This window comes from Marmota monax, unplaced genomic scaffold (assembly GCF_021218885.2).
Source record: "Marmota monax isolate L192 unplaced genomic scaffold, Marmota_monax_Labrador192_F-V1.1 WCK01_AAM20220418_F8-fsc00006, whole genome shotgun sequence".
Taxonomy (NCBI): domain Eukaryota; kingdom Metazoa; phylum Chordata; class Mammalia; order Rodentia; family Sciuridae; genus Marmota; species Marmota monax.
This window is the reverse complement of record NW_026693712.1, coordinates 21876261-21896977: the sequence shown is the minus strand read 5'-3', so window position 1 is coordinate 21896977 and position 20717 is coordinate 21876261. Positions and strand designations below refer to the sequence as shown.

The 20717-nt window shown below is 40.1% G+C and overlaps 1 long non-coding RNA gene across 2 annotated transcripts in view; it reads left to right on the top strand.

The window, feature by feature from the left end:
• LOC124103779 (uncharacterized) overlaps positions 1 to 20717 on the top strand; it is a 131728-nt gene that overhangs the window by 97173 nt on the left and 13838 nt on the right. For both annotated transcript variants that reach the window (XR_009228306.1, XR_009228305.1), the window contains 2 exons: positions 6795 to 6896; positions 7214 to 7425. This is a non-coding gene — a long non-coding RNA (uncharacterized LOC124103779). The remainder of the gene's footprint in view (positions 1 to 6794; positions 6897 to 7213; positions 7426 to 20717) is intronic.

The window sequence follows — 20717 nt, the reverse complement described above, 5'->3', positions numbered from 1 at the left end:
GGTAGGGAAGAAGGAGATACAACTTCAGATAGCAAAATCGATATCACTTGCTGTGTGCCGATCGCTTTTCAAACACTCCCACAGTAACTCACTGGGTCCTCACAATGACTCTTATGGGTAGGAATGCTAAAGAAGGTGACTTTGGGGGTGAGGATAAGCTGTAGATGCTGAGATGAGAGTGTGCTAAATGCTGTTTATTAGGTTCTGTTGAAACCTAAACCTCTGGAGTTTTAGTTCAGTGCTAAACCCCTGGGAGAGGGTGTCCAAATGCTTCTGCTCTCAGTTTATAGTTGTCTTCAGAATTACCCAATCACCAGTCAGTAATCTTCAAAGAGCAGGGAATAGTTTTATTCTGGATATCATACTCTTACACTACAATTACTTTGCTACTTACAATAGGAGACTAATATGAATGTAAACGTGCATCTGTTTACATCTTAAAAAAAAAAAAGTTTGGTTTATTTTGAACAGTTCTTGTTGGAGGGCCGCCATCAACAGGAGCTGAGCACATAGGAGCTGAGCACTACCCTTAGCCTTGAGCGATGGAGGTGTGAAACTGGCTTCCACTAGCAGCAAGAAAGCAAGTGGACCTCATCTTCCCTGGGCAAGGAATTACAGCTCTGGGAGTGGGCATCACCCAATGGGACTGGGCTACAACCCCCTGAAACCCAATCCCTTGCCTCATTTGGGTGGAACTTTCTCAAGTGTCTTCCCCCCAATTAATAGGTCTCCAGCGTGTTATTTCTCTTTTGGCTGCCTCTCTTGCCTCCTTTGTGGGAGCTGGGGCTGAGGAGCCGTCACTGATCCCCAAGAAAAAAGTACTATCTGTGTCTGTGATTATTTAGTGCCAGTCCAATTCACCTGGAGTGACCCTGACTGGTTTAGTTGCATCGTGGCAAGTTCTTTTGTTTTCCTGGGCACATTTTTTTTCCAGCTCTTGGGTTGAACCCAGGGCCTTTTACATGGTAGCTAAGAACTCTGCCACTGAACCACATCCCCAGCTTGTTTTAAGCTTTATTTTGAGATAGAGTTTCATTAAGTTGCCCAGGCTGGCCTCAAATTGTGATTCTCTTGTTTCAACCTCCTGAAAAGCTGGAATTTTGTTGCAGTTTTTAACTGAAAAAGTTGTACATGCTATAACAAATTCAAACAATACAGAAATATAGCATTTTTTTCAATTGCCTTATCCTCTTATACTTGATCAATTTTAACCATGAGAGGTGTGAATGTGTGTGTGTGTGTGTGTGTGTGTTTGTATGTAGTTTTTCAATGTATGTACAAGTGTAGATAGGTGTTTTCATTTTCATAAAAATAGAATATACAGCATATGTCTACAAATGCATATGTAGTGTATATATATACTATATACACATGGGTGTATATATATTTGTGTATCTATATAAATACATATGTGTGTATGTATATATACATGAATGTATATTTGTGTATATTTTTTTTTTCATTTTACATATTTCCATGTCAATGCATTTACACACACCTCATCTATTTGGTGTCTTTATACTATTAGCTGGTGTAGATGTTAAATGATTTATTCGTCCACTTCTCTGTTGATGTCCTTTGAGTTGTCTCCAGTTTTATGCTGTTACAAAATTACAATGTGTAAACACATACATACACACACATTTTCCTCACTAGAGCCAGTGTTTTTTAAGAATAGAATCCTGTCAGCAGGAATTATGGATTGTAGAGTGACTTTATTTTAAATTAAAAATTTTTTGTGCCAGATTTATGCCAAATCGTCTTTCAAAAATGCCACAGCAATTTGATTCCCATTAGCAAAATGTGGAAAAAAATTAGTTTTTTATCTCTTACAAATACTATATGTCATCCCAAATTTTATTAAATTTTGCCAACTTAACAAAAAATTAACTTTTGTGCTAATCTGAATTACAAAAATTATTAATGGGTTTGAGTATTTTTCAAATGTTTATGGATCATATGTAATTTTCTTCTTATTTGCCCATTTTATGTTCTGTCCCCCTCCTCTGCCTTTGCTCTTTCTCTATTGTTCTATAGGAACCTTTAACTACTATGGACATTAACTCTTTGCCTTTTTTATGTATAAAAAGTATTTTCCCACAGTCCTCATTTGGCCTTTAAATTTGTTCATGTGAGCTGCTTCTGCCAAATACAAGTTTTGACTTCTTAATTATTCCAATCTGTCAACCTTTGCTTTATGTTTTCTGGGCCTCCTGTTAGGCTTAGAAGTTTCTCCCTACTCCAGGATCATAAAATATGGAGTGCATTTACTTAGAGCACAAGATGACCAAATTCAAAGAGGCAACAGTAATATAATTGATAGGATGCCAGACAAAACAGCCTGAAGCCCTGCAGAGGAATCTGCCTAGCCCACATTTTCCCCCTCACACTGTACTTTTCCAGCCTGTGGTTATTTGTTATGCCTCTAGGCAGCCCTGACTTTCCACTAAGTTCTCCTCCCTCCTCTTTCATTCCTGAGCAGAGAGCTGTTTGATTTTTTTGGTTTTGTTTTTACAGACTGTTATCAGCAATAAGTGAGTCTCCGTCTACCTGTACTTCTCCCATCCTGGGACTCAATGCAACATTACTGGCTGTATTTTCACCTTTCTGCTCTCTTTTCATATCCCCTCTCCCCTGCTTCCTGAAGTAAGTGAGCAAGAGAGCCAAAAGCTGACTTTGACCCATCTGCCCCAGGTTGGCTCCATTCCAATGGGAAAGTTTGATGTTGCAAGTTTTTAAAAGTCACTCACATTTTCCTGACTTAGAATCACACAGGCTTCCTTGACTTCCTTCTAATTCAATCAGGACAAAGAAAGCAAGCTGAGTTTACTGCTGCTTGGCCCCTGGGGGGAACCAGCCCCAAGCACAAGGTTGACACAAGAGCCAAGATCTTGGATACCTTTCTCTGCCCCTTCTGCCTCCTATACTGCCCCACAGCTGCCCTTTCTCTTTTGGCTCAGGATACTTGATTTGGGCATTCTACAGTAAAGTTTCTCTCCTCGGATAGATGAACTACATGCCAAAATCAAGGGTTGTCCTAGGTGGATTTTTACCCTGCCCCTGCCACAGTCTCCTCATCGGTACCCCAAATTAGTTTTATGCATTTACTTAAATACACTCTAGTTAAAAGTAGTATGCCTTGGCTGGGGATGTGGCTCAAGCGGTAGCGCGCTCGCCTGGCATGCTTGGGGCGCTAGGTTCGATCCTCAGCACCACTTAAAAATTTAAAAAAATAGAGATGTTGTGTCCACTGAAAACTAAAAAATAAATATTAAAAAAATTCTCTCTCTCTTTTAAAAAAAATTAGTATGCCTACTATGCAAATGCAGCCCCAAGACAAGTCCTCCAGCACAGTGTCCTCTAAGTAGACATCTGGGATTACACACCATCTCCTCAATTTTCCCAAGTATTTATGGGGGCAGGAATGAGTACAGAGGATGGAGGATTAAGCCAAAGGGCTAGAATTTCAGTTTCAACACAGAAGGCCAGGTAGCAGAAGACTGACTGGTACCTCTGAACTCACACCACACAGGAAGATGCTTCCTCATCACCTGGAGGAACCCTGCTTCCCTCGGATCTTTGCTGGTGAACACTAGGGAACAAGATCCTACCTCATAATGCCAGTGTTGGTTTTGTGAGCATTCAATGGCAGGATTTCCAAGAACACTCAGGTTGTCTCTCCCACGATCTTTGAGACTGGACTGTGAGTGCTTTTAACACTTTCTTTTGCCATACTTTCTGATGTTTTCCCCATAATTCCAAGTTTTGCACTTATTGATTCAACAAGGTTTTAGTTTACATTTTTAAAAATGATACCCTCAAGGAAACTCTCAAAATTCTGAAGAAGGATCTAAAGGAAGCCATGGGGGATATTTAAATGAATTAGTAAATCCCTGGTACTTAGGAAGCCTTGACTAAATACCAATTTTGTTATTCTTGTTGTTATTATTATTACTATTATTATTATTATTATTATTATTATTTAGTTGTGGATGTATCTTTATTTTATTTATTTATTTGTGGTGCTGAGAATCGAACCCAGTGCCTCATACATGCTAGGCAAGTGCTCTACCACTAAGCTACAATTCTAGCCCTATTGTCATTATTATTGCTATTGACATTGTAAAGAAGGAATACTTTCAGGGAAAAGTAGGAAATTGGCATCAAGCAAAGAGCAGAGAGGCTATCATAGATGACACTTGTCATGGCCCATGGTGTCTGTCCAAATTAGTTTCATTTATATTTAGGAGCCATGCCAGGTGAGTTTTTCAACTACTGAGTTCCCAACAGCATGAAGGATGTTGATATCTTGATGTTTTTTCCTGTGACCTGGGTAATGGGCAAATAATTCAGAAAAAAAAAAAAAGATCTTGTATCAACATCAAACACTGATGTAAACATTCAATGAAAGAAAAACTGAGAGTCCAGCGAAAAAAACAGTCAGGCCTAACTTCCCAGAGAATATCAAAGCAAAGAAAGATCTGGTCTGGCAACCCAAATAGGCTTACCATCTACTCAGGCTTTTCTGGAAAAAAAACTTAATTTCAAATACTATACTCTATCTCTTTGCTTCAACAGATAAGTTCAGGGTTCTGATTCATACATTAGAGAACATGAGCACCGTATGTTTCCTTAAGCACAGGAAAACCTCTAAACGATGCGTGATTCCCTCTATTCAATGTGCATCACAAAGCTCATATGTCCCAACGTTTTTGAAGCTTCCTTTCTTTGAAAGGAGTAGAGAAGCAGCAGTCCAGTGGCACACACACGTTGTTGAAAATGCGTGTCAGCCAGAGGGTGCCCTTGCCTCGGTGGCTTCCTGCCTCCAGCTCACACAGGGCTTCCGCTGTTTGGAGTGCCAGGAACTCTGTGAGGGATCCAAGTTTTCAAGCTGATAAAGATGATTTCGATGTGATATTTGAAAGGGCTGTGTGACATAAAGACTTCCCTGTATGAAATCCTGGCACAGCTGGTGAGAGAAGTGTGAGTGGGTGGAGATGATGGGGATGTGAGAAGGCACAGTGCCACCCAAGGCAGGGCTGGCCATAAAGAAGGAGTGAGATACTGCAACTCCTTTTTTTGTCAAAACTCTATCCACTTAATCTATTTTTTAAAACATGCTCCAAAGATTTTTGACAACTCATTCACTAAAACAAGCCTCTATGCCTAAGTGGTGAGATTTACTTTTTTTTAAATTTTTTTAATGCAAGATTTAAAATCACAGCATTAGCAAGAGGCAACACAATTATTAGAACAATTGGCCACTGATCACCCAGTTAATCAAATAAACTTGAACCTTGGAAGAAAAATAGGTGGTCTATGATCTGATCCCTCCTTGTTTTTATAAAGCACCAGGAAAATCTGGATAGTCCCAGAAAGAAAATTTGAAGGTATGTATTTCTAGGTCATGCCTTCAACATTAGTAATCATCAATCACCGAGGAACCTAGAACCTTCATGCATAGTAAAAGCAATAATAATAGACTGTTTTGATTCTTCAAAAAAAGAAAGATATGTGGGCTCTCCACATGCAATCCTGACCTTTGAACCCCCCTTCAAAGATGGATAAGTCCATTATAGTCCCTAATGCCTCACTAAACTTGGCCCATTGGTCTGAGGTCCTGATCTAACAGCTGAACTTCTCATGCTTAAGTGACCTCTTTAGGATTCTTTCCGAAGAAACAGCACACAGAAAGCTCTGGATCAATAAGGAGTATGGCTATTGTTGATGCTGATTTATAAGATCAAAGCATCAATTTTAAAACTTGTTATAATTTCCTGATGATATTAGTGTTCTTTACAAGGTTAAAACAAGAATGATCCAGTCAGATTTAAAGATTCATGGCCTTGTTACATTTGTACAGAAAGCGTATAAAGACATATTCAGAGTACAAGGAGCATCAGCATTCTTAGATATTTAGAAAAGTGTTGCATTCAGGAGTATAATTCCTATATTAATTAATTCCTTCGACAAGATCATGTGAGCACCTGACATGTGAGCATCTTAGAAGGAGCACATAGAGAAGGAGTTTATACTGGAGTTAGGCCCCAATTTCACATTACCATATATTAGTGCCTTTATAGAGAGAGACTCTTTCTAGATTTTCAAAAAGACCTAACATTTAAATACTTTATTATACACTAGACACAATATATGCATTTTTCTCTTCTACTCCTCATAAAAATCCTATATGGCAAGTTTTATTATTATTCTCACATTATGGATAAGAAACAAGGCAGAGAGAGGTTAAATAGCCTTTCCAAGCCCACACAGCACTGTCAATGGCAACATTGGGACTCAAAAGCAGGTAAGTTGGTCAGCAGAAGCTAGGCTCCCCCAAGACTCTTTGGGGTCTATTTACAAAAAATTTCTGACATGTAATCTCAGGTAAACTTCAAAGGACCCTTGTAAATTAAATACTACTATCATCATCTTATGACCAAAACTAACAAGGTTGAAACACTATTTAGGTCCTTCAGCTTATGTAAATCATATTTTAATGGCAAATAATCATATAAACCATTAGAAATTCTCAAATATGGGGTTTTCCACATGATATATTTTAAATATTCATCACTTAAGAAAATGTTAATATGAAATTTTAACATGAATTTTTGTCAACTCCTCTTGCAAAAGATTGCCAAGTTTAACAAATAAAAATACAGAATGTCTAGTTAAATTTGAATTTCACATAAACAACAATTGATATACATCGGGCAAACTTATACTAAAATAGTAACCATTATTTATTTGAAATTCAAATTTAACCAGGCATCCTGCATTTTATCTGGCAGGCCTATTTCTGGAAGATATATCTACTATGAAATAAATGAAGAAATTTTAAGCTGATTGGAAAAGAATAGAACATTCTTCCTTTATCATCAGCTAAACTCATGGTAAGTACATACCTGTTTAATATACCTGCTTAGCTATGTGTGGTATGGTTTCTGCCCTCCAGGAGTTTTGATGTAAAAATAGTGGTAAATTGGTAATTTATATGCTTTTGGCTCTTACCACTAAAAATTAATAAAAGGAATTACCATTTGTTTATTTTGTGCTGATTTGAGATTCCTAAAGTCTTATAAAGGCTGTGGGTATTCCAGTTTTACACATAAAGCAAAAGAGAGTAACAAGTTACTTGTCTAAGGCAACAAAGCAGAATTAGGGTTTAAGTCTTCTGGTTTTAGATTCATGCATCTTTAATACTTTCCAGTGCCTCAAAGCATCTCAGAAGAGCCATAGAATTGGAGAAGAGATGTTGCTGCTAGAATGGAAATGAATACCCTACATTTCTGGGCATTCTGATGACTGCTACATACCAGAGCTCCAGATGACAGTAGATGGTGATGATTTTCCAGGGAGGTTTCTGCAGGATGCCATGGAGGCTCTCAGGCTGTGTTATCAGAGTAGTCAAGGTTGGCTCAGGTAAACAATCCAGAGAAATTTGAGGGGAACAAAAAGTAAGTCAGGAAAAGCTCACGTCTGATATAGATGGCCTAGCCATATCTTTTTCTAAAAGAATATGATGATTAACTTTATGTGTTAAATTGACTGGGCCATAGGGTGCCCAGATATTTGGCCAAACATTATTTTGGTTATTTCTGTGAAAGAGTTTCTGGATTATATTAACAGTTAAATCAATAGCCAGAGCAAAGCAGATCGGCTTTTCTATATAGGTGGCCTTTATCTAATACACTGAAGGCTTAGATAGGAAAAACATCAGACTCTCTCCACCTGAAATGAGAGGGAGTTTTTTCAGCCTGACTGTTTCCAAGATGGGACATTGTTGTTTTTCTTCCCACCTTTATTCTCAAAAAGAAAAATCACTTAGAATCTTTCTGGGTTTCCAGCCTGCTGGCCTTATAATTGGAATTAAACTGTCAGCTCTCCTGGGTTTCCAGCTTTCCAACACAGCAGATCTTGTGATTTATCAGCTTTCATAATCATGTGAACCAGTCTTCTCTCTCTTTGTCTCTGTATCTACACACACACACACACACACACACACACACACATACACACACACACAGAGCCCACACTCCCACTGGATCTGATTCTCCTGAAAACTCTTGAGAATAATACAGTAGTAACACAGTGGGCTCATACCACCTCTACATCTGACAAGAAAAGCCAGTGGACCTTGCGTCTCTCACAAAACCCAGAACAGCTTTATTCTACAGTAGCTTACCCTGTCCTGCCATTACTATAGTTAACAAAATTGACATTTTAGGATAGTCCAGGGAGCCATCTCTCCACAGTTGTGTTTAGAATTTTTCTAACATTGTTTTTATCAAGTCTGTGTTTGTTTGTTTTTTTAAAGAGAGAGAGAAAGAGAATTTTTAATATTCTATGTTTTACTTATCGGCGGACACAACATCTTTGTTTGTATGTGGTGCTGAGGATCGAACCCGGGCCGCACGCATGCCAGGCGAGCTCGCTACCGCTTGAGCCACATCCCCAGCCCCAAGTCTATGTTTTAAAGGGATGCAAAGAATCACATTATATAAAGTAGATACAATTGGAATTATTTGATGTAGTTGGTATCCCTGGGATAGGATGCAGTGGCCCTCTGTAGCTTTGTGTGTGTGTGTGTGTAACACAATTTTATTTTATTTTATTACTTATTCATTTTTATTTGTTCTATATATATATATATATATATATATTTATTCTATTTATTTAAAAATCTTTTTCTTATAGAAATTAACATTTCATTATACAAAGTACATGTGCTTCCTGAAGAAAATAGAAATGTACTCTAATAAAAGAAAAAGTTGAACATACTCTAAAATTCTACCAGGAAAAAAAAATACATGATAACAGTTTCCATGTTTCTGAATTGTTAACATATGCATTCTCAATCTTCTGCTTTGCTCTGGTTATTGATTTAACTGTTAATATAATCCAAAACACAGCATATGCATTCTTAGCATATGTATGCTTATACAATTCATAGACCAAAAACCTTGAGATAATTCTTTTCAGAACAATTAATCATACAGAATTGGAATGCATTCTTTCATCAGGAAGTGATAGATTAAAATTCATCTTGCCTAAGGAACCAGAGCCTTTATATACAACTTTATACTATCCTCTTCATAAGAGTTACCTAAAAATTCTGAAACTATAAATTCTATTAAAACTGAAAATATTTTTGCAGATTGTCTATAGAATCCTCTACTTTCCTATGAATATCTCTAGTTGCATTCTATTCTCATTTTTTTAACTTAATGGTATTTCTTATTTCTAAATAATTATAGATTTACCAGAAGTAAATCTATAGTAATAGAATTGTTCCAAGTACATTTCACCCAGTTTCCCCCAATGATAGTGTCTTATATAACTGTCATACAATATCATATTGGTATAAGCCACAAATTTTATTCACATTTCGTTAATTTTGCCTGCACTCATTTATGTACGGGTATGTAAAATTCTACATGCCTTTGTTATCTGTTTAGATTTGTGTAACCACTACCATGGTCAATATACACAACTGTTTCCTCACCATGAGGATCCCTCAAACTATCCCTTTATACTCATTCCACTTCCATCTTGATCCTAAACACTTGGTGGTGACTAAGATATTCTCTATCTATATAATTTCATCATTTTTGTCATTCCCAACAATATTATTTATATGATTAAAAATCATATTGAAGCCAGAATTAGATAGGCAGTCAGTATAGATAGGTAAATTGAGTGAGGTCGGATCAAGGAGGTCAATTTGAGTGCCCCTGCTCCAACCTGTTGCTAAGGTAACCTGTCCCAGGAATTGCCCTTCCCTATTGGGAGTTATAAAAGTTGTTAATCAATGTGTCCTGGGCTGCTCCATCCAGCCCTTCCCCCATCCATATGCTTCTCACCGTTTGGCCATCCCACCGAGCATCTCCTGGGCCTAGTCATGTATGATAAAGGGGAAGAGAGCCAGAGAACAAAGGAAGCTTAAGACATGAAAAGGCAGACCACCTCACTTCTTGGGATCCCAGGATACCAGCTATGGCTCCTTTTGAAAAACCAGCCTCTACCTCAGAGCAAAGCCTGTCCAAGGAAGGGAGTGTGACCCTTGTCCTTGGAAAGACCCCAGAGCACTCCTAGGCACATACCCACCCTGCTGAGTTGTTTATCTACAAATAACAGGAGAGATCTTCGGAGCCAGGTGTCCCTGACTCAGTCAGGCTAGGTGGGGATCCATAGCAGCCCCCTAGCAGCCACCAATCAGCATGAGACAGGGAAAATACTTGGGATGCCAGATGACCCTCCAGTAGTTTATGGTGGTTGATAACATGTTGGGAAACCATGTAGTTCAGCATGTACACCCCTCGTGGCCTAAACCAATCAGTTCAAAGGAATCCCCCTTTTGTACTAACCAATCACCCTACCCAACTTGTTCCCGCCAGTCATGCTTTAGAGTTGTTTTATGATTTTCCCATAGTGTGTGATGATTTGCTAAGAGATGCTATGATGTATGTGAAGTCCCGGCCTTCCCCAAAGAGTGTATAAAACTGCTGCAAACCCTGGGCTCGGGGCCTCTCAGCGTCACCAGTTGCTGTGTGCCTGTGGAGGACTGAGCTAGCTCACAATAAACACCTCTTTGCTAAAAAAAAAAAAAAAAAAAAAAAAAAAAAAACAACAATATTATTTAAATGGAATAATATGATAGGTAAGCTTTTTATTATAATTATTAGTGCATGCTAATTGTATAATTGATGAGTCTTACTGTGACATTTTCATACATGTATATATTGTGCTTCTTCCCTCCCATGCCCTTCCCCTCTTCCCCCAACCCCTGTTTTTCTTCATCTTTCCTAACAATCCCTCTTTTACTGCTTTCTGGTCAATTTTTCTTTTTTCCTTTTTCCTTTTATAGTTTCTACATATGAGAGAAAACATGCAATAATTGTCTTTCTGTGTCTGGCTTATTTCACTTAACATGATGTCTTCTTCCAGTTCCATACATTTTCCTGCAAATGGCATGATTTCATTTTCCTTTATGGCTGAGTAATACTCTATTGTGTACATATACCATATTTTCTTTATCCATTCATCTGTTGGTGGGCACATAGGCTGATTCCATATCTTGGCTACTGTGAATAGTACCACAATAAACATGGATATGCAGATACTTTTTTGTTTGCTGACTTCACTTCCTTCAGAAAAATACCCAGGAGTAGGATAACTGGATCATGTAGTATTTCTATTTTTAGTTTTTTGAGGAAACACCATACTTGTTTTAGTCATGGCTATACTAATTTACATTCCCACCCACAATGTATAAGGGTTTCCCTTTCCCTGCTTCCTCTCTAGTATTTATTTATTGATTTGATGGATAATAGGCATTCTGAAGGGGGTGAGATGTAGTTTAATGTAGCTTTGAGTTTCACTTCCTTGATAACTAAAGATATTGAGCATTTTTTTCATATTTTTTAGCTGTTTCTGCTTCTTTTGAGAAGCATCTGTTCAGATCATTTGCCTATTTTTTATTGGATTACTTGTTCTTCTCTTGCTAAGCTTTTTGATTTCTTTATATATTCTGGGTATCGATCCTCTGTCAGATGAATAGCCGACAAGAATTTTCTCCCATTCTGAAGATTGTCTTGTACCTATGTTTATTGGTTTCTTTACTGTGCAGAAGTTTTTAATTTGATATCATCTGATTTGTCAATTTTTGCTTTTATTTCCTGAGCTATATGAGTCATATTCAGTAATATTGTCTGTGCCAATATTTTGGAGTGTTTCCTCTATGTTTTCTTCTAGTAGTTTCAAAGTTTTAGGTCTTCAATTGAAGTTTTCGATATATTTTTAGTTGATTTTTTATAGGTTGAGAGATGGGGTTGTAGTTTCAATATTCTGCAAGTGGATATCCAGTTTTCTCAGCACCATTTTTTGAAGAGACTGCCCTTTTTTCAATGTAGGTTTTTGGCACCTTTCTTAAGAATCACTTGCCTGTGAATATCTGGGTTTACCTCTGAGCCCTTTACTCGATTCCACTGATTGATGTGTCTGTTTTTATGTCAATACCATGCTCTTTTTAGTGCTATAGCCTTGTAGTATACTTTGAAATCAGATTTTGTGATGCCTCCAGCATAGCTCTTTTAGCTCAGGATTGCTTGTGCTTCCAAATGAATTTTATATTTTTTTTCCTAATTTTATGAAGATGTCATTAGTATTTGGAGGCAGGGGGGTCACGTTGAATCTGTAGATTTCTTTCAGTAGTATGGCTATTCTAACAATGTTGATCCTCCCAATCCATGAACATAGGAGGCTCTTTGATTTTAAGTCTGTATATCTTTGCTGGTGGGGTGAGTTTATTTCAGGCAGCATATTGTTAGGGTTTTTTGTTTGTTTGTTTGTTTTTTAATACAAGCACCTAAACCATGTCTTTTAGGTGAACTGTATCTATTTATATTCAGGTATTTATTGAAAGGTATGTACTTTTTCATGTCAGTTTGTTGTTTTTTCTCCTGGTTGTTTTGAATACTCTATATACATTTCTTCTGATACATTTGGTGATTTCCTGTAATGACAGTGTTTGATTCTTTACTAATTCTTGTTTGTTTACCTATTCTAGTGAAATTTATTCTTTCCCATGCTCTCCTGGTTGTGTTTATCTTTCTTTCTCACCTAGGTGTAAGATTCCCTTAACTAATGTTGGTTTAATGGTCATAAATTCTCTTAGTTCATACTTATCTTGGAAGGTCTTAATTTATTCTTCAATTCTGAAGGAAAATTTTGCTGGGTATAGTAATCTAGGTTGGCAGTTATTGTCTTTCAGGACTTGAGATAACATCATTGCATGCCCTCCTGGATGTTAGCATTCTTGCCGTGAGTTCTGCAAGTATTCTGAAGGGTTTGCCTTTAAGTATGACTTGGTGTTTCTTGTAGATTTAAACTGCACTTTCATCCGTTTAACATAATAATATCAAGAAGAAATTCTTTTCTGGTCATGTGTATTTGTGGTTCTAAATGCTTCTTATACCTGGATGTTCATATCTTTCCCAAGAGTTGGGAAATTTTCTATTGTTTCACTGAATAGTCTTTCTATGCCTCTGGCTGTAACTCTTCTCTCTCATCTGTTCTTATTATGTATATGATTTGTCTTTAATGATGTCTCAGAGGTCTTGCTTTTTTTCTTATTACTCTTTGAATATGATAATTCCTCAACTTCATCTTCAAATCCTGATATGCTTTCTTCTACTTGGTCTAGTCTAATGGTGAGTCTTTCAGTTGACTTTTCAATCAGATTTATTGAACTTTTTATTTTCAAAATTTCTTTTTAATTCTTTCTCAAAATCTGTTTATTTAATTTCTCATTCACATATTTATTAACTCATTAAACTATTTATGTGTATCTTTTGGAACTCATTGAGATTTTTAAATCATTCTCTTAAAATCTTTGACATCTCATCCACTCCAACATCTTTGTCATCAGTTAATAGAGAGTCATAAACTTTAGGAGATGTCATGCTGTCTTGTTTTTCATATTTCTCATGTTTCTATATTGAGATTTGTGCATCTATTTAGATCTATATCTCTTTTACTTTTTTTGATGATGTTCTTAGTAAGCAGCCTTCTCTGACAATGTGCCCTGGGATATTAGATTGTTGTGTAGTATTGAGTTTAATTTAAATTGGACTTTGTAGTGTCGTTTCCATGTAATCTCTTTCACTGTGATTAGAGGGTTTTGACACTGCATACTATGTTGGAACCTGAAGGATCCACTTTCTTTGAAGGCCTTACAAATGTGGAGTCCTTCTGGTGGTTCAGAGAGTTGTGCTATGGATGGAAGAATGTACAACATGTACCCTCTTGGCTACTCCTTCAGTCTTATCAGCAGTATGTAGTCCAATAAGGTATGAGAGCAACCTATGCTGAAGTTCCTTGTAGGTAGCAGTACCCAAAATCATTGTGTTATTTCTCTTTGCTGTTGCTATGGGGAGAAATATTTAGGAACCGGGATTTAGGCTCCCTGAGCCATGCCTACTTGAGTCAAAGCTGAGAGATTTTATCTCTATATTCTTTAAGTATCTCCCAAAGATTTGAGCAGGGATAAGGTGAGTAGTGGCTGGAGTAAAGTACTTAGTAGTGGGCTGGGAGTATAATACAGCAGCAGAGAACCACCCAATAATATGTTCAAGGTGCCAGGCTCAATCCCCAGCACTGCATAGAAAGAAGAAAGCAAATAATACCAATAACAACAAAAATAAACCAGATAAAGAAATAAAGCAAAATTAAAATGACCACCAGCACAATACCAACTGCAACAAAAAAGAAAAATAATATAGAATAAACTAAAAAGTTAAAAAATAAAACTAACAAAAATAAATAAATAAAAATAAAATAATTTTAAAATGAAGAAAAGTTGGAAAATGAAGAAGAAAAGGTCCAAAGTTTAAAAGGAAAAAAGGGGTTAGGCAGGAGAAAGATAAAAAGTGAAAAAAAGAAATAAAGACAAAAATAAAATAGATATTAAGAGAAGAAAGAGAGGAAAATGCAAAAAAGAAAAGCATAGATATATATACACACAAATGAAAAACAAAAATCAAAAATAATAAAAATTAATGAAAAACAAAATTTCCTCTCATGCTCAATTATGCAGGCTCAGAATGGATAATTGTATTCTATGTTGATTATGCCTTCTTTCCATGCCTTCTTAGGCTGTGCACTCCTTGGGGAGAGCAAAGGTTGAAGGTTATTCACCCCCTTCTTTCCTTTGTTGTCTTCCCTAGGAAAACAGCAGTAGTTTGTGGCCAGAGCCAGTTGGAATACTTCTCAGTTGAACTGCATAGCCAAAATTAACTAGGGTGAAACTCAGTTCCCCAGGCAAAGATTTACTCCAGAGTTGTTTGAGCTGTGTTCTCTGAGACTGGAGAGACACCAGCATTGCAATGTGTCTCCAAGGTAGCGTGAAGTAGAGAACTTGTCTGGCACAGGCCCCCTCCAGTGTGCTTTGCACTGTACACTCCAAGGGCAGATCTGGTGTTGGGCACTGCAGCATGTCAAGGATTCTGGTGCCTTTTGTGTTGCACGCTCTTAGTGTAGGGAGAGGTCATGGAATCACAACTATGTGACCTGAGGTGAGCAGGGGTGATGGCAGGCTCTATGAAATCTGCTTCCCACAACTGATATTCTGAAAGTTGGCTCTGGTACCAAATCACATAGGACTACTTATCTCCCTGAACTCCTGAAGCTAGATTCTCAAACCACCAATTTTAAGAGGGAAGCATACTCTCTTCCTTTACACATCATAGTCCAGTTTCTCACTGCATATAATTCCCAACAGGTTTGTATCATAGGCTCTCCTCTGGAGCAAAATTGACTCATAAGGCAGTTTCACACTGAGCCAGTATAGTAATCTTGCCAGTGGGATCCAGAGGCAGGAAAACACAGGAGCTTTTGACTCCCAGAGTGGTAAACTCAGAGGAGACCTTCTCAAGATGGCTCCCTGTTACAACCAAGTGAGAATATGCTAGAAAATTTATAGAACTTCTCTGGAGCCAGTTTACTGCACAGATCCCAAATCTATTGTCTCATTGCACTGAATTTCTGTAAAACAACAGTTCTGTGCTTGTGGTATACATCAGGACTTTCCTTTTTCACCTTTACCTCCATCCTCTTCTGTGCTGCCATGTGATTGGTCCACAGGGACTCCATTCACCCTCTGTTCCACTATCCAAAGTTTCTGAGTTTCTCCAAGTTCCTGTCCACTATTAAACATCAGTGTTCTTCCACAGTTAGCCAAATCCATTCACAACTGCTCTCCAGTTGTTCAGATTCAATCTTATGGAGAAGTGGGCAAGTGGCAGGCACCTCTACTCTGCATGTTGAATCTCCCAACTCTTATCTGGCTCTTTATAACCAAAGTTCACAGATTCTTACTGATTGTAAGTAAACAGTGTGTGAAATAGTCACATATTCAGAGAATCTAAAGGGTGGCTAAGTTGTATAATGAGGAATTATACAATAAGTTGTATAATGTAGAGTTTGGATTCCAAACTCATTTGAAGTTCCAAAACATTTTGGAAAATAAAGGGTAACTAATCTAGTTTTCTTGACTTTTCCTGAGGTCAAGCATATATAGAGAGAGCAAAAGTGTTCCAGAATTGCCAGAATTTACATATCATCTAGAGGTACATTTTGAAGACTGCTCAAGGCCTTTATCTGGCTTGCCTGATGTACCTCTCCAACCTTTCCTCCTACTTCTCCCCTATACATATTGTATACACATGACATTCCTAGTTTCCTAACAGCCTGCCTGAGTTTTACTTTGCAGTGCTTCTCAGACTTCCCTGTAACTGCAGCAGGTCTCCTGCAGATCTTGTTAAATGCAGAGCCTCATTAAGTAGTTCTGGAGTGAGTCCCAAATTTCTACTTTCCTAACCAGCTTCCGGAGACCCCACCTTGAGTATTAAGATTTTAAGGCTTAATTCAAACTACTACTGGGTTTCAGTTCATTTTGTTTTTATAGAAATAGAGGCTCTATCCTTCTTTTTATCAGTGATTCACAAACCTGTTTATGCATTTGTATCTCCTAAATCACTTCTAAACCTACCAGCACCTGTGCCTGATCCCCAAAATTGTGGTTGATCTGGTACATAGCCCAGGCTTTGGAATTTTCAAAAGATACCCAGGTGATTCAATATGCAGATAAATTTAGGAACCACTGCATTCATCGTATTTTCATCATAGCTATAATTAGTCTTCGTGCCTAGTTTGTCTTCACTTTCATCTAATGGGCCATCTTAGCTCAGTAATTTCCTGAGGGCAGGAAATTTTTTACCTCACACTAGTACTCAATGTACTGAGTAAGTAAACAAATTTAAAACACATAAATGAACATTAAAATGAATATGTAGAAGATATTATCCATGACACTAGCCCCCAGTAGAATAGGGTGTCCCCAAAAGTCTTTTACCTAAAAATAATTTGTCCAACTTTCTCTTCCTAGACTTTAAGAACTGCTGCTCTTTACCTTCTGACTGTTTTACTCTGTGAGTTTCATCAAGAAAGTTTTCCTGCAGTTTTTATTTCACAGTTGATTTTTCACTTGTTACTATGTTCTTAATAAAGAATCCAGCACAGCTCAGGGATGCAGGGACATGTGCCTGCTACTTCCTGGGATTCCAAGAAAGCTGGAATAGGAACTGCTCCATTTTGTCCCTAGCCTCTCCCCAGGGGGCTTCATTCATCACCTGAACAGAATCTGGAACAATAGAGTACAGCCTTTGACTTCATCCTTAAGGGATACCTTTTACAGGAGCTGAATGTTTCTGAAAAGATTGGGTCAATTCTCTCTTATATTACACTCTTCCCTGTTAAGACTTCCGAACATCTGCCAATATAGTGGAATTGGCAAGCAGTAAAAGCCTAGACCTCAAGATTCTGTCTCAGGACAGAGTAAGTAAAACCCTCACCCCACCCCAGCATGCCACCAGCTACATGACAAGAAGCATGACTTCTTACAGACTACAAGTTTCATAGTCTCACCTGGGAGGTAGGCAAAGGTTCTCCACACTGTCCTTATTCTTAGAGAATTATTAAGTCTTACATTTACCATCTGTGCTGATGGCCACTTCTTAAGTTCCCAGGTACTCAGGCTACTTCCTGATACTTAGAACATATTTGTGTGAAGTGCTGATCTCATACCTGACCCAAAGAAGAGTGTAAAGGCCCTGGGGTAATGTACAGGTTAGGAGAGAAGTTAGGTGCTTATAACAAAGAACAAAAACAACTAGGATTTTTTTTTCCTCATCTAACAAGATTTTTGGCTAATGCTGGAGTTTGAGACACAGGAACAAGACTCCTTCTGTTTTATGCACCAACATATTTAAAAAGAAAATATTATCACATCATGGTTGCAAGATGGCTGCTACATGTATGAAATTCATGTTCTTAACTGTAGGCTGAGAGAAGAAGGAAAGGACAACATCCCTTCCAGAATGCTTAAGCTCTGAGTTCATATCACAAGGTTACCCTCAGAGGCAAGGGTCTGAGAAAGAGTACTTTTAGTTAGGCACAGGGCCAACTTAACCATTAGGCATAGTAAGCAAAGTACCACAAGCTCACCATACTTTTAGAGGCCTACCAAAATGTTTAGGTTTACTTTCTTTTAAAATTAGAATTAAAAAGAATACAATAAATATGAATATATAATAATTCACCCAGTCTAGATTATATTTGAATTTATACCAGCGCAGTTGTAAAATATAATCTGAATTTTTATTTTTTAAATGGATGAAGGGGCCCACAAAGGCAAAAGCATCTAAGGACTCTGAAGTTATGATACAGTCCTGATTCATCACATCAATATTTAAAATAAAGTAAGAGTTTTGTTTGATTGTTTTGCTTTTAGCTTTAAAAAGGATGATTATTCATAGCATTTTTATTTGTAAAGCTCAAATGAGAAAGCACTAAAATATCCATTGTTAGGGGAATGAATAGACAACATCCTCACAGTGGAATACTACCCTCCAATAAGAAATGAATCACCTACACACAGGAGAACAAGGATGAATCTCGGAATAATTATGCTGAGTTAAAAAATTCAAAGAGGGGGAGGGAAGATGGCGGCGAGGGGAGTGCATTACCCCCGTGTGCTGCTTCACTGTGTGGGAGTATGACAAGTCAGGACGGCTAAAGGATATCTTGTTAGGAATTTCCAGCAATAGTGGGGTGCGCCGGAACCTGGAGGAAGGATTTCCATCGCATGAGGATCGGCTACGGGGACTCAAACGCGAGAGGTTTGTCGCATGGAGGGTAACACTGCTTATTAAGCAAATCGCCCCGCGGCTAGAGTCTGCAAGGCGCGCTGGGATAGAGACGCAGGGTTACAGCGCTGCAGTTTCTGCCAGACGCGCAAGCACCGCACTCAGGGCTGAATTCTGGGTTCGAGACGGGGAAGGAAGCGGTCCATCTCGGTTCTCCACACCGGTCAGACCACAGAGGAGGCCAGCAGCCACCATGTTGGTAAACTGACGTCACCACACCTGTTTTTGACTGACCGCAGCTCATTCAGCCATAGAACAGGTAATTTCAGGCTGCAATTCGCCTGCGGCTTGCAGACAGATTGCTAGGGTTCAGCGCCTGGGGGCTTCTTAAAATCTGATCTTATCGGAGTGAACACGGAGCGCGGGGCGGCCGAGTTCCGGCTCCCGGAACCGTCCCGGAACCGCCCTGGCTCCGGGCTGCGGAGCCTGCGGAGGCTGCTTCTTGGACCCTGCTAATATCAGAGCAAACACGAAGCACCAAGAAGCCGAATTCCAGCTCCCGGAACTGAGCCCGCGGGGACTGCTTCTTGGAGCTTACACTTATAGGAGCTTACACCGAGCACAGAGCGGCCGAGTTCCGGCTCCCGGAACCGTCCCGGAACCGCCCTGGCTCAGGGCTGCGGAGCCCGCGGAGGCTGCTTCTTGGACCCTGCTACTATCAGAGCATACACCAAGCACTAAGCGGCCGAATTCCGGCTCCCGGAACTGAGCCCGCGGGGGCTGCTTCTTGGAGCTTACACTTATAGGAGCTTACACCGAGCACGGAGCGGCCGAGTTCCGGCTCCCGGAACTTCCCTGGACCGGGGCTAGGAGCCCGCGGAAACTGTGTCTCGGTCCGGGTCCTGCTGAGGGCAGGTCAGGACTCACCCATTGCTTGGGTTGCCTGGCAAGGGGAACGAAATGCTGCCATTCGCATAGGATACCAACATGGCAGAGATCTGATGTCAGCAGAAAGCGGTGGAGGAGAGATCTTCATCAATACCAGCGGTGACATAAGCAGTTGGTCTCCTGGTAAGGGGGGTGAGGCTCAGTCACCCGAGTCTCCTCAATTTGTCCTCGAGCCAGAGGGAAGGAGCCGGGCCGCCGCCAGCCCCCGGAGCAGGCCCAGCGGCTCGCCAGCGTGGTGACCGCGTGACCCCAATTGGAGAGGGGGCGGAGCGGAGCCGCCACCCACACCCGCCAGGTGGGCAGACCCACGACCCAGTAGTACATGGGCGTGGTAGGAGGGGCAAGGCAGAGCCGCCCTTCGCGCTTGCAAGGTAAACAGACCTGTGACAGCCTGGTGGGTCAGGCCCAGTGGCCGGCCAGTGTGGTACACACGTCACCCCAACTCGAGTAGGGGCAGAGCAGATCCTTATCCCACGCCCGGATCAGGCCCTGCCGGTGTGGTGGTCACGTGACCCCAATTGGAGTGGGGGTGGAGCGGAACCGCCACCCGTGCCCGCAGGGTGAGCAGACCAGTGATCGACCTGCAGATCAGGCCCAGGGGTCCGCAGGCGTGGTAGGAGGGGCAGGGCAGATCCGCCGCCCGCGCCTTCAAGGTAGGCAGACCTACAACAGACCGGCGGATCAGGCCCAGGAGCCTGCCGGCGGGGTACAAACACCACCCTAATTGGAGTAGTGACAGAGCAGAGTCGCCTCCCTTGCCAGGAACAGACCCAGCATCCTGCAGGCGGGGTAGTCACGACACCCCAATTGGAGTAGGGGCAAAGCAGAGCCTCCACCCGTGCCCGAAAGGTGGGTAGATCTGCGACCGACCAGCGGGACAGGCCCAGTGGCCTGCTGGTACGACAGACACGTCACCCCAATTGGAGTAGGGGCAGAACAGAGCCGCCACCAGCTACCAGAACAGGCCCAGTGACCTGCCGGCGTGGTAGCCACGACACCCCAATTGGAATAAGGAGAGAGCAGAGCCGCCGCCCGCACCTGCAGGAAAGATACGCAAGCAGT